This window comes from Phaseolus vulgaris, chromosome 4 (genome assembly GCF_051622355.1).
Source record: "Phaseolus vulgaris cultivar YP4 chromosome 4, ASM5162235v1, whole genome shotgun sequence".
Lineage (NCBI taxonomy): Eukaryota > Viridiplantae > Streptophyta > Magnoliopsida > Fabales > Fabaceae > Phaseolus > Phaseolus vulgaris.
The window spans coordinates 31,130,792-31,145,050 of record NC_143501.1 but is presented as its reverse complement, the minus strand read 5'-3'; positions in this window follow the sequence as shown (position 1 = coordinate 31,145,050).

Here is a 14,259-nt window from a genome sequence, read left to right as displayed (position 1 = left end):
ACTGTTGACGAGGATAAATTGGTTTTGTGTTATGCTGGCACAGGTAAAATATATTGTAAAATATCTTAAGCTTCTTCCATTAACAAATACATGTGCCTTGTTTGGTTCAAGTACTCAAGCTTTACTAATAGACTACTTACTGAAATCTCTCCTCTGCTAATTTTATGAACAAATGGAAATCCAAGGTGGAAAAGCAAAAAGTAAAACCCCTCTACTTGTTTTCTCTTAATCATAACTTGACACATTGGAAGAAACAGATTATAATTTTCTCCTAAAGCAGATGACAAAACAGTTTATATATATATATATTGGAAGATAAATATGAATAAAGTGAAATATAATTTCTATTTGCCACATCTAAAATATATTGTAAAATATCTAATGTTGTTTCCAATAACAAACACAGATACCTTTTATAGTTCAATAATTACACAAGCTTTACATACCTAATATGCATGTCATCAGGTGACAGGCTAAACAATCCTGCCTCTGCAAATTTTATAAATAAATGGAAATCTGAGGAGGACAATTATAATGTCAGAAGTAAAAAGCTATTTGCAATGCTCACTGCTTCAGTGCCACTCCCAACACAGCATGAGGACAAATACAACTTCAAGTTCTATGAAAGGAAATTTAAAAGTATTTACATTTCACAACTCCCTTTTGCTTCAATTTCCCTCTCTCGTGTAGGAGTCACAATTTCAAACCCTTTCACTTGTTTTCTCATCTAGGAGTCACAATTTTCAAACCCTTTCACTCATTATAATTCACCGGTAAATGATTCAAATTGAGGGCAATCATCAATTGTTAATTCCATTATGAGTGTGCTCATGTGAAATTCTTCTCAGATTTTGGCACCTTCTCAGATGAATTAAATGGATCTTTGGAAAGAAATCTAGCTGAAAGATTGTAAGAGAGTTGCAGCCAGCATCAATCGTCAATTGTTCAAGGAAATTGTAATGGGTCATGCGATGAAACAATTTCCGAGAGTTCAAGTGACCATGTGTCCATGGGCTAATGATGAGCTTATCACAATGACAAATAAATAATTTCTTTAAATGAAGAATGAAGAAGTTGCTCTGAGAGACCTTTCAGCTTGGGACATTGATCCACAGAAAGATGTTGAAGACGTGAAAAAGTAGTTTTACATTCCCATTTCTTCATGTTGTAGAATTCCAACATTTCCAAGAACGTAAATGAACAGTTAGTCCCATAAAATTCAGCACCAATGCTCACTATTTCATCCAGCCGTCTAATTTTTGATGGAGGAGGGCCAAGCACACCTACCCAAGGAAGCCAAGGCACAAGCCAAGGAGAGCGTCTAGACCAAGACCAAGACCAAGGTGAGCGTCTAGGACGTGAAAGTGAGCGTCTAGGACGTGAAGGTGAGCGTCTAGGACGTGAAGGAGGGAGGCTATCCTTGGAGCTAGACCGTCTAGGACCCCTTACAAGATCAATGGCCAAACATATTCAAACACAAGCAAATGAGGCCACGGATGGAAGAGAGAAGGCTTTGTATATGTTTGCATAAAGGCCCATTGGGGGTACTTAGTAGATAGGATAGTGTAGGAAGCATTTTGGATGGAAACCTTCTAGAATCTAGGGTTGTGTATGGCCGGTCATTGCACCTTAGAATTTAGATTTAATTTTGGTTTTATTTTCTTTAGAAATGTGGCTTAACATTTACGTCCACATAGCCTATAAATAGGAAGGCTATCTCCTTGTATTTGACAAGTTTAATTGAGTATTGTTATGCTGCCAATTTTGTGCACTAGCTTTACTTCTCCTAGAAATCTAGGCTATAAACTTCAATCCTTTCACCTTTCTCCCTTGAGCTGGCCGAACCACTCAAACACCACACTCCTCATGCACCTTCAAAGCCAACACAACTCCTAGGAGGGCTTTGTTTCACTCACCCATTGCTTCCGCATCTTTTTTACTACTTTGATTCAAGAAGAACACATGAAATGCCATCATTTGGTATCATGAGCTTTTGGTTCTTCAAGATGAGTAGCTTGGTCTTTTAATTTCAGTTCTTCTTTATTTCATCTTTGTCATTTCAATTCCTTACTTGTCTTGCTGTTTTTATATTTTAAATTGTTCTTGGTGTGCTTATGGAAGATCCAACCAAAGCACAATTGTTCAATTGATCTTGAACAAATTCTGTGCAGCTTGTGATAGGATTCCTTACACCATTGTGTGGCTGTTTTCTTTTAGGAATTTGAGTCCTTATTGCTTTCTTATAATTGCTTCATTTTATGCTTTGAGTCTTTATTTTCTGAATCTATAAATGTTGTGTCAAGTCATGTGAATCCATATTTGTCAACAATTCTTAGTAGTTCTATTATTGGTTTGATTGTTTCTTGTTTTTGGGTCTCTTTATATTGCTTTAATCTGCTGTTATTTTGATCCTTTGGTGCTTTTTAATTTTTAGTTTGAGTTCATAATTGTGTCTTAGTTCTTACACAATTTCCATTCTTACATTTCCATTGTGTTAATTTTGGTTATCTTGCTGTTTTCTTCCAGTTTTCCAGATTTCCCCTGTATCATCTCTCTGTTCTGGGCTTTTTTGTTTGAAAAAATATTTCCACCCATAGGAAAATTCTGATTTTCTGGAAAATGCAAGTTTAAAGTGTTATAGAAAAGACAAAAAAAGAATGAGGTCAAAAGAAGCAACAGAAAAAAAATGATAAATCTTACAAAATCAGAGTGCAAATCTTTAGCGCTCCAGCTGGCCTAACTGCACACCAAATTTGCAAAAATTATTAAAAAAAAATGGTGCATGCGTTTTAGGTGATTCCAAAGCCAAAATTTAGATAAGATCCTGAATTTTCTTGCATCCAAATTTCAGAAACAAATTTTACAATTACAGCTCAGCATAAATCGGGGAACAAACACGTTTTCTGGCCCACAACATTTTCCAGTGGTGCTGTTTTTTTATTTGGTCATCTAATCTAGTGCTTTTCTTTAGGAATTCCTTTTGTGTGCCAACTTTTATTGAGTACCTTTAATTGTTTGCTTTAATTTCTTGAATCTCTTTCTAAGTTGTCATATTATAAATCCTTTTGGTGGTACTGTTTTCTTTCAATTAAATTTGTTTCTTGCTTTTGTTCCTTGACCTCTCTTTTTGGGTGCTGGAATTTAATTTCTTCCTTGGTGCTTATGTGCATGGAATTTGACTTGGTTTAAGGTTAAGCCCTTGTGAATAGGTGCTGGAAATTGGAGAATTAAAGCCAACTTTCTAAGGAGGAGTCAAAGCTAAGGCGAAACAAGCTTCTTGAAACAAACACTACAAACACCTAGAAGATCAACAATCAAGACAACAAAGAAAGTGCACTAACCAAAAAAGAGGAACAACAAAGGGGGTTTTCTTATCTCCTTTACAACTTGGTTTATTGTTAATTACCTCTTTTAAATTACGTTTTAGACGGTGAGTGTGTCTTCAAGGGCTCAAAGTGTCCAAGAAGCCTCACCTAGGGCCGAATAGCATAGTAATTTTGCTTAGTAATTTGTTGCTTGTTTGAACTTGTTTTTCTTTTGATTTGGTAGAAACGTTTTGCATGCTTAGTATTGTTTAATTTTGTGCTATACCGACTAGCTTTGATTGCATAGTTAGCTTGCATTGTTTTCTTGCATTTATTTCTCAACTTATTTGTGTTCTAAGTGTTTCACTAAGAGAAAGTCTTGTGTGAAGATATTGGGGGATAGTTTTTGGCAAGGAAAAGGCTTGGTACTTAAGTAGTCCTTTGTGACTCACCTCCCTTACCTGGAAAACTACCTTCTCTAACTTTCCTAAACTTTCTCAAAGTAAAACACCTATATACACAAAGTTTTAGCCATGTCTTCTTCTTCTCACTCTCCAAAGTCTATAGAAAGTGAAGTAAAATCTTTGAAAACTCTTTTAAAAGAAGTATCCCAAGCGGTACAATTGATATCTTTTAGACAATTGGAGAATGAGAACAAAATCAATGAGTTGGCTAAAGCTCAAGAAGAGAAATCACAAAAATCACAAAAATAAAAAAAAACTCATGCATCCCATTCTCAAAGTATTGAGTCTCTAGGGGAGGGAAGCCGTAGAATCAATGATTATTACCAACCACCCCCTAGAAGAACTAGGCAAAGGGAACAAGAGGTGCCAAGGGAAACAAGAGTAGACCTACCTCATTTTCATGGAAAGGAAAATGTAGAAGTATATCTAGATTGGGAGATGAAGGTAGAGCAACTTTTTGCTTGCCATAGGGTAAGTGAGGAACGAAAAGTACCCTTAGCCACCCTTAGTTTCCAAGGGAATGCCATGTATTGGTGGACCTCTCTCGAAAGAGATAGACGTCTTCATAGGGAACCTTCCATTACATATTGGAATGACCTTAGGGGAGCCCTAAGACGTCGACATATACCCTCTTACTACCATAGGGAGTTGATGGACAAGCTCCAAAGACTCCAACAAAGAAATATGAGCGTAGAGGAGTATAGACAAAAGATGGAGCTCTATATGATGAGAGCCTCTATTAGAGAGGAAGAGGAAACCACCATTGCTAGGTTCCTTAGTGGCCTATCACTTGAGATAAGAGATAGAGTAGAGCTCTTACCTTATCAAGACTTGAATGATTTGGTTCAACTTTGCATTAAAGTTGAGCAACAAAACTTGCGCAAAACCTCAAGTCAAAAGGTGAGCCCCTATTCTAGCTTTTATCCCAAGAAAGAGTTTAGAAGGGAGGGTAGTACATCCAAGGAAAAACCAAAAGAGCCTACCAAGCCCTTCACCAAAGAAACCTCAACCCCACCCATCCGAGCTAGAGATGTCAAGTGTTTTAAGTGCTATGGTAGGGGGCATGTGCAAGCACAATGTCCAAACCAAAGGACTTTGTTTTTAAAAGGTGTAGACGAGTACACTAGTGGCGAGGATGAGCCTAGTAAGAAAGAGGAAGGGGGAGAGGATGAGAGGGTAGCTCCACTAGAGGGAGAATTGCTTATGATTAGGAGAACCCTCAACAATCACCCTAGCACATCCATGGAAACACAAAGGGAGAACATCTTTCATACAAGATGCAATGTTTTAGAAAATATATGTTCCCTCATTGTGGATAGTGGATCTAGTTGTAATTGTTGTAGTGCTAGGATGGTTGAAAAGCTTAAGCTACAAGTAGTTCCTCACCCAAAACCTTACAAACTTCAATGGCTTAATGAAAATGAGGAACTACATGTAGACAAGCAAGTGGAAATCAAGTTTTCCATAGGGAACTACAAAGACAAAGTTTTATGTGATGTAGTGCCTATGGAAGCTTGCCATATCTTATTAGGGAGGCCATGGCAATTTGATAAGAAAACCTTGCATGATGGTCTCACTAACGAGATTTCCTTCACCCATAAATATAAGAAGTTTGTACTTAGTCCTTTACCACATTCTCAAATGGTGAAAGACCAAATACAAATGAAACAAAAGAGGGATGAGGAAAACAAAAAAAAAAAGAGAGCTAGAAAAAGAGAAAATCCTTAGGGATAGAAAGGCGTGGGAGAAGAGTGTTCCTTCCCACAAGGTTGGTCAACAAGAAAAACCTCTTGAAAATGTTTTTGAAAACTTGCTTCTTGTTGAACAACCAAGCCTTATCTTTTGTAAAGGAGCACTTACATGCACTGCCACAAGTAGTGAACTCATGGTTTTACCTCCTCAAGTAGAAAACCTTTTGAGTGAGTTTGAAGATCTATTCTCCCAAGAAGGACCCATTGGGCTTCCTCCTCTTAGGGGGATAGAACATCAAATTGACTTTATACCGGGGGCAAGCCTACCAAATAGGCCTGCTTATAGAACCAACCCCGAGGAAACAAAGGAGATAGAATCACAAGTTCAAGACTTGTTGGAGAAGGGTTGGGTTCAAAAGAGCCTAAGCCCTTGTGTTGTACCTGTCTTGTTGGTGCCAAAAAAAGATGGAAAATGGCGTATGTGTTGTGATTGTAGAGCAATCAACAACATCACCATCAAGTATAGGCATCCAATCCCGAGGCTTGATGATATGCTTGATGAATTGCATGGGTCAACTCTATTCTCCAAGATTGACCTTAAAAGTGGATATCACCAAATTCGAATCAAGGAGGGTGATGAGTGGAAAACCGCTTTTAAGACCAAATTTGGATTATACGAGTGGTTGGTGATGCCCTTTGGGCTTACTAACGCTCCAAGCACATTCATGAGGCTTATGAATCACACCTTGAGGGATTGTATAGGTAAATATGTAGTAGTTTACTTTGATGATATCTTAGTCTATAGTAAAAGCCTAGAAGACCATCTAAGTCACCTTAGGGAAGTTCTTCTAGTTCTTAGGAAAAATAGTTTTTTTGCCAATAGGGATAAGTGTACCTTTTGTGTAGATAGTGTAGTTTTCTTAGGTTTCATAGTTAACAAAAAGGGGGTGCATGTAGATCCCGAGAAAATCAAAGCCATCCGCGAGTGGCCAACTCCACAAAATGTAAGTGATGTAAGAAGTTTTCATGGATTAGCTAGCTTCTATAGAAGGTTTGTACCTAATTTTTCTAGTCTAGCTTCTCCTTTGAATGAACTTGTGAAAAAAGATGTTGCATTTTGTTGGAATGAAAAGCATGAGCAAGCCTTTCAAAGGCTCAAAGCTCAACTCACCAATGCACCCATTCTATCTCTTCCAAATTTTTCCAAAACTTTTGAGATAGAGTGTGATGCATCGGGGGTAGGCATAGGTGCGGTTTTGTTGCAAGGTGGACACCCCATTGCTTATTTTAGTGAAAAACTCCATGGTGCCACCCTCAACTACCCCACCTATGACAAAGAGCTCTATGCTCTTGTGCGAGCCCTAAAGACTTGGGAACACTACCTTGTGTCCAAAGAATTTGTTATCCATAGTGATCACGAGTCTTTAAAATATTTGAAGGGCCAACACAAGCTCAACAAGAGACATGCTAAATGGATGGAATTTCTTGAACAATTTCCTTATGTAATCAAATACAAGAAAGGGAGCACCAATATAGTGGCCGATGCTCTTTCAAGACGGCACACACTCTTTTCAAAACTAGGTGCCCAAATTCTTGGATTTGACCACATAAGAGAGCTTTACCAAGAAGACCAAGAACTCTCATCCATCTATGCTCAATGTCTACATAGAGCACAAGGAGGTTATTATGTGTCCGAGGGATATCTTTTTAAAGAAGGAAAACTTTGCATTCCCCAAGGAACACATAGAAAACTCCTTGTCAAAGAATCACATGAAGGGGGACTCATGGGCCATTTTGGAGTTGATAAGACTCTAGATCTTTTAAAAGCAAAATTTTGTTGGCCACACATGAGGAAAGATGTCCAACGACATTGTTCTAGATGTATCTCATGTTTAAAAGCAAAGTCTAGAACAATGCCGCATGGACTCTACACCCCTTTGCCGATTGCAAATGCTCCTTGGGAAGACATTAGCATGGATTTCATTTTAGGACTTCCTAGGACTGCAAGAGGCCATGACTCTATCTTTGTGGTAGTGGACCGTTTTAGCAAAATGTCCCACTTTATTCCATGCCACAAAGTGGATGATGCTCAAAATATTTCTAAACTCTTCTTTAGAGAAGTGGTGAGACTCCATGGTCTCCCTAGAAGTATAGTGTCCGATAGAGATCCCAAGTTTATAAGCCACTTTTGGAAAACTCTTTGGGGTAAACTTGGAACAAGACTACAATTTTCAACTTCTTGTCATCCTCAAACGGATAGGCAAACCGAAGTAGTCAATCGATCTCTTGGAACTATGCTTAGGGCTATCATGAAGGGCAGCCACAAATCTTGGGATGAGTACCTTCCCCACATTGAATTTGCTTACAATAGAGTAGTTCACAAGACTACTAATGCTTCTCCTTTTGAGGTAGTATATGGTTTTAATCCTCTCACGCCCATGGACTTGATACCCCTTCCTAATCCACAAGATTTTGTGCATAAGGAAGGAGTACTCAAAGCTGATTTTATCAAGAGAATGCATGAGAAGATTAAAATTCAAATACAACAACAAAATGAGAAGTACACAAAATACAACAACAAAGGGAAGAGAGAAATAATTTTTGAGGAAGGAGACTTAGTTTGGCTTCACCTTCGCAAAGATAGATTTCCAAATCAAAGGAAGTCCAAACTAAGTCCCCGAGGTGATGGACCTTTCCAAGTTCTCAAGCGAGTCAACAACAATGCATATAAGTTGGACCTACCTCTTGAATATGGAGTACATGACACTTTTAATGTAATTGATCTTTCTCCATTTGTAGGTACCAATGACGGTGACGAGCTGGATTTGAGGACAAATCCTTTCCAAGGGGGAGGGGATGATGGAGGAGGGCCAAGCACACCTACCCAAGGAAGCCAAGGCACAAGCCAAGGAGAGCGTCTAGACCAAGACCAAGACCAAGGTGAGCGTCTAGGACGTGAAGGTGAGCGTCTAGGACGTGAAGGAGGGAGGCTATCCTTGGAGCTAGACCGTCTAGGACCCCTTACAAGATCAATGGCCAAACATATTCAAACACAAGCAAATGAGGCCACGGATGGAAGAGAGAAAGCTTTGTATATGTTTGCATAAAGGCCCATTGGGGGTACTTAGTAGATAGGATAGTGTAGGAAGCATTTTGGATGGAAACCTTCTAGAATCTAGGGTTGTGTATGGCCGGTCATTGCACCTTAGAATTTAGATTTAATTTTGGTTTTATTTTCTTTAGAAATGTGGCTTAACATTTACGTCCACATAGCCTATAAATAGGAAGGCTATCTCCTTGTATTTGACAAGTTTAATTGAGTATTGTTATGCTGCCAATTTTGTGCACTAGCTTTACTTCTCCTAGAAATCTAGGCTATAAACTTCAATCCTTTCACCTTTCTCCCTTGAGCTGGCCGAACCACTCAAACACCACACTCCTCATGCACCTTCAAAGCCAACACAACTCCTAGGAGGGCTTTGTTTCACTCACCCATTGCTTCCGCATCTTTTTTACTACTTTGATTCAAGAAGAACACATGAAATGCCATCATTTGAGGCAAATATAGACAATATTTACAGTCCTCTAACCGTAAGAACATCATATTTGATAATAAATTATCAAATATCCAACTTGAGAATTCTATACCTCTTGATTACGCTCCAAGTGTTTGGAGGGCTGTAGAATCTCAAGTAGTTCCGTTTCTTTCCTTGAATCAGAGATGTGGTTTTTGTTCCATTTTAACTTTAACCTCACAATGGTGTGTTTTATTTTTCAAATCCATTGCTAATGCTATGAATTCATAATATGCTGCAGCTCCTTAATGATTTCTTTCCTTATTGAATTTAGAAATAGAGAAAAGGTACTAGAAAAACGCCGTAGATAACCGATTAGACTAGATTTATTTATATATAGCACTTTGACCCTGTTAAGAATTTTTTCCAGAATTCCTCCTCGACGTAATGAATATATGTCAGATGTCAAATAGTTAAATATAAGATCTTGTATTAACAATTTTGTTTATCTGAGAGTTGTGAGTTCAACTATATTATAATAGTTAAGCAAGAAAGTTCTCAGATAGAAACTTTGATTTGTAATCTTTGTGTGTGGTAGTGAATTTCTGTTGTGGACATAAATTAAAATTCATTAACACTTCAATTCAACCTTGTTAGTTAATCTTTGTGTGATAGACGATTTGAGTGAACTTGTTTGAGCTATTTCCACTGAATGCATATTGTGGTTTGAGATTTCTTGTAAAATATTGTAGATTTTAGGTATTATATAATGCAATTTTTTTTAAAATGAAAGGTTTCTGACTAAAATTTTCCTAAAAGGTTAGGGTAGACTGTAATAGTAAAATGTAATATCTATTCATTGATAAAAGTAGGATTTATTTTCTTTGTAATAATTTTATTATTATTAATATTAATATTAATATTATTATTATTATTATTATTATTTATATTAATTTTTATTAATTTTATTATTATTATTAATATTATTATTGTTAATATTATTTTTAATAATAATATTATATATTATTAATTATACTAATAGTAAAATTAGTATTAATATTATTTTTTTTAATAATATTAATATTAATATTATTATTTTAATATTACACCGTGCATTAGTATGGTATAAGGCCTGCATTAGGATTTTAGGTAATATGTCTGAACAATATATGTCTAATCATATGGATGAAATATCTCTCTTAAAGTTTTTTAACATTAGCACGAGCCTAGTAAGGTCTTTATTCCTTTACAAGTGTATTGAGACTTCAATGTTGGACTAAAGTGAACACTGATAGTGTTGTCTGAGAGCTCCAGGCTCTAGTGCTTGTGCAAGTATCCTTAAAGAAAGTCACAAGGACTATATTGGTGGTTAATCTACTTTTTTGAGGAATTAGAATGCCTTGTATGCGGAGGGCTATTCTTGCCATTGAACATGCTTAGAGGATTGGGTTCAGAAAGCTTTGGGTGGAGAGTAATTCTACTTTGTTTGGTCAAGCTTTTTCTTCTACGGGAGTGGTTCGATGGACTTTAGAGGGAGGTGGAGAAGATTTATGCAGCTATGTGTAATGTTTCTCATATTACATGAATTTCAAAATTTCTCATATTTTAAGGAAGGAAATAATTGGGAATAATTTGAATGTTGGTAATAAGTTAGACTTTATTTGGCACTTTGTAATGGCTAGTTAGCTTTTATTTTTTCCATAACAAATACCAAATTTTTTATTCCATATTTAAGTTGTGTTTTTGTTTCTTACATGGATTTTGGTTTAGTCTCATGACTAATTCAAATCCTTCCAATGACCAGGAAAACATTAACCACTAGACCAGACAAATTCTTTGATTATATTGTCATTTTTATTATACTTATTATTATTAATATAATTTATATATATTAATATAATTATTATTATTAATAATAAAATAAATTATACTTATATTACTAATATTATTAATAATATTATTATTAATATTATTATTAAAATTATTATTAAAATTATTATTAATATTATTATTAATATTATTATTAATATTATTATTAAAATTATTATTAATATTATTATTATTAACATTATTATTAACTAGCAGAAACACAGGCGCTAAAAGCACCTGTGTATCCGCATTTTTTTTTATTATTACTATATTGTATATTATTATGTGTATTCATATCTTTTAAATATCAAATATTATTAAGTAAAAATAAGATAGAAACATTTTCTCTCATCATTTATGAGTTTCAACCTACTATTTTAATAATTAAGTTGCAGTAAAAAATAAACAAATTTAAATTTATAACACAATAAACATAACTAATTTTGATTTTTTGTTACTAATATAAAACTAAAAAATATAAATATATAATAATGCAAAGCAAAAAGAAGAAGAATAAGATGAGAAACTCCATAACAGACCTTAAGAAAATATTTATTTCCTAATTCCTTTCCTCCTCCCCGCAAGAATGTTGTATTCAAAACGCATTCATCCTAGATGCCCACGTCAACAATGATGTCAATATAACTTTGTACCTTAAAGCAATTACGTCATCAATCACTAATTTTTTGATTTGTTGTTACTAACATAAAACTAAAAAAGAGAAATATAATAATGAAAAGAGAAAAAAAAATAATAATAAGATAAGAAACTCTGTAACAAACCTTAAAAAAATATTTATTTTCCAATCTCTTTCCTCTCCTCCGCAAGAATGTTCAGAACACATCCTCTCATGCCCACATAAACAATGATGTCAAGTTAACTTTGTACCTTACAGAAATTACGTCATCATTCTTGTGAATCACTAATTTTGATTTGTTGTTACTAACATAAAACTAAAAAAGAGAAATATAATAATGAAAAGAAAAAAAGAAGAATAAGATAAGAAAATCCATAACAAGCCTTAAGAAAATATTTATTTTCTAATCCCTTTCAGAATGTTATATTTAGAACGCATTCATCCTCCCCGTCGATGCCCACATCAATAATAAAAATTCCAAATATAAATTCAAATTGAAAATAAACTGTGAGTGAAAACCGAAGAAATAAAGATATATTTAAAAAAACTAAATTCAAAACTTTTACGTTCAAAAACTCTATAACTGTTTTAATATTTACAAAATAACTAAAAATAAAATAAATTTTTTTATATATGTAAAAAACAGTTATATATATATCAAAAACAGTTATGGAAGTATAGATATATATAAAAAACAGTTATGGGGAATCCCCATTATATATAGGTATAGATATTATTATTAACATTACTATTAATATTATTATTAACATTATTATTAATATTATTACTAACATTATTATTAATATTATTACTAACATTATTATTAATATTATTACTAACATTATTATTAATATTATTACTAACATTATTATTAATATTATTACTAATATTATTATAGATATTATTAATATTATTATTAATATTATTATACATATTATACATATTATTAATATTATTAGTATTAATATTAATATTATTAATATTATATTCATATTATTAATATTATATTCATATTATTAATATTATATTCATATTATTAATATTATATTCATATTATTAATATTATATTCATATTATTAAAATTAATATTGTTAATAATAATAAGTATAATTAAAATCATAATAATACTAAAGAATTTGTTTGGTGTAGTGGTTAAATCTAACTTATAATCCCTTCTAACTTATAATCCAAAATCTAATAATCAGCTATATTGCATGATTCTAAGTTAATTTTTATAACTATCACGAAATGACTCATATTTCTCAAATTGCTTATGATACTCTCTTTCAGTCTTTACAATGCACTTCTTAGTTCAACTCTTACCTTGACAATGGACTAGGGTTATTAACTTGTGCCTGCTAGGGAGATGGGACCTAGAGAACTATTGAAGTTTCGTCTTCTTCCCTCGGTCGGGCAGGTTGTTGGGTGCTTGACTGGGGTACTTCTCGTCTTCGTGCTTCTCCCTTAGCTCTCGCTACCAGGCGAACATTGAGAAACTATATTAACACACTTATAAAGAACATTGGGAAACTATATTAACTATAACAATGACATTTATAGAGCATGTAGTCAACTTTGAAACACTTTGGATATTGTATTAATTTAAGAATTAAGAATAAGTTACTTACTCACGCACTTAGTCTTAATATGTTTGTATCATATACATTTTCGCTAATTCTTTAAGATGATCTTATGCTTCATTTTTGAGAAATAACATCTTTAAAATTATAATGGGTATCAAAATAAAAATCCTAGTTCATTCAGCCATTGCACACATATAACATTTAAATTTATTTAAGTTACTAATTAAAAGTTTTATCTAACTTTTTTTTTCTTAAACCAAATAAAACATTTTTAGATAAAATTTATTCTCTATTTTTAAATACATCCATTACCATTTGGACTAATTAATTACTTCATCTTGAATTTATATTCTTAAATTTATGTATATTTTATATAATATTTACAAAATTTAAATACGCATTTTTTTTACTTTTCTTTTACTATTTTTTAATTAATTATTGTTTTTCTACATGTTTTCAAATCTTTATAAACTTTTTAAGATAACTTCATTTAAATAATTTCAAAATTAAACACTTCCTCAATTTAATAAATTTAATTTAACTAATTTATATCATAATTTAAAAAAATATATTTATGACAATATATAAATAAAATAAATTTAAAATAAATAATTTTTAAAATAATAAAATATTTTATATAACATTTAAATAATTTAAATAGATCTTTTCTTTTACTAAATTAATTTTAAATCAAAAACTTAATTAATTTAATAATTTTAATTTAACTAATTTATATTAAAATTTGATAAATTAAATAATTTATTATAATATTAAAGAAATAATTTTAAAATAAATACAATAAAGAATTAAATATTAAAATATTTGTTATACATTAAATAAATTTAAATTAATAATTTTAAAATCCTAAAATATAAACATGTGTGGGCTTTGCGTGGGTTGTGACTGACGCATATGCGTGGACCGTGGCGGACGCATATGCAAGGGCCGTGGTCGACGCAAATCCGACGCATATGCGTGGGACGCAGTCGACGCATGCCGACACATATGCGTGGGCATGGGCCGACGCAAACTAGACTGTTTTAAAAAAAAAACATTAAATTCATAAGTGCGTCCGTTTTGCGTCCATTGCCATTTTTGCGTGGATTTCTCGCCATTTTGGCCGACGATAGTAGCGTCCGAAAATGGCCCACGCAGAAATTTGGAAGCTATTTGGCTGTTTTCTTGTGTGACATTG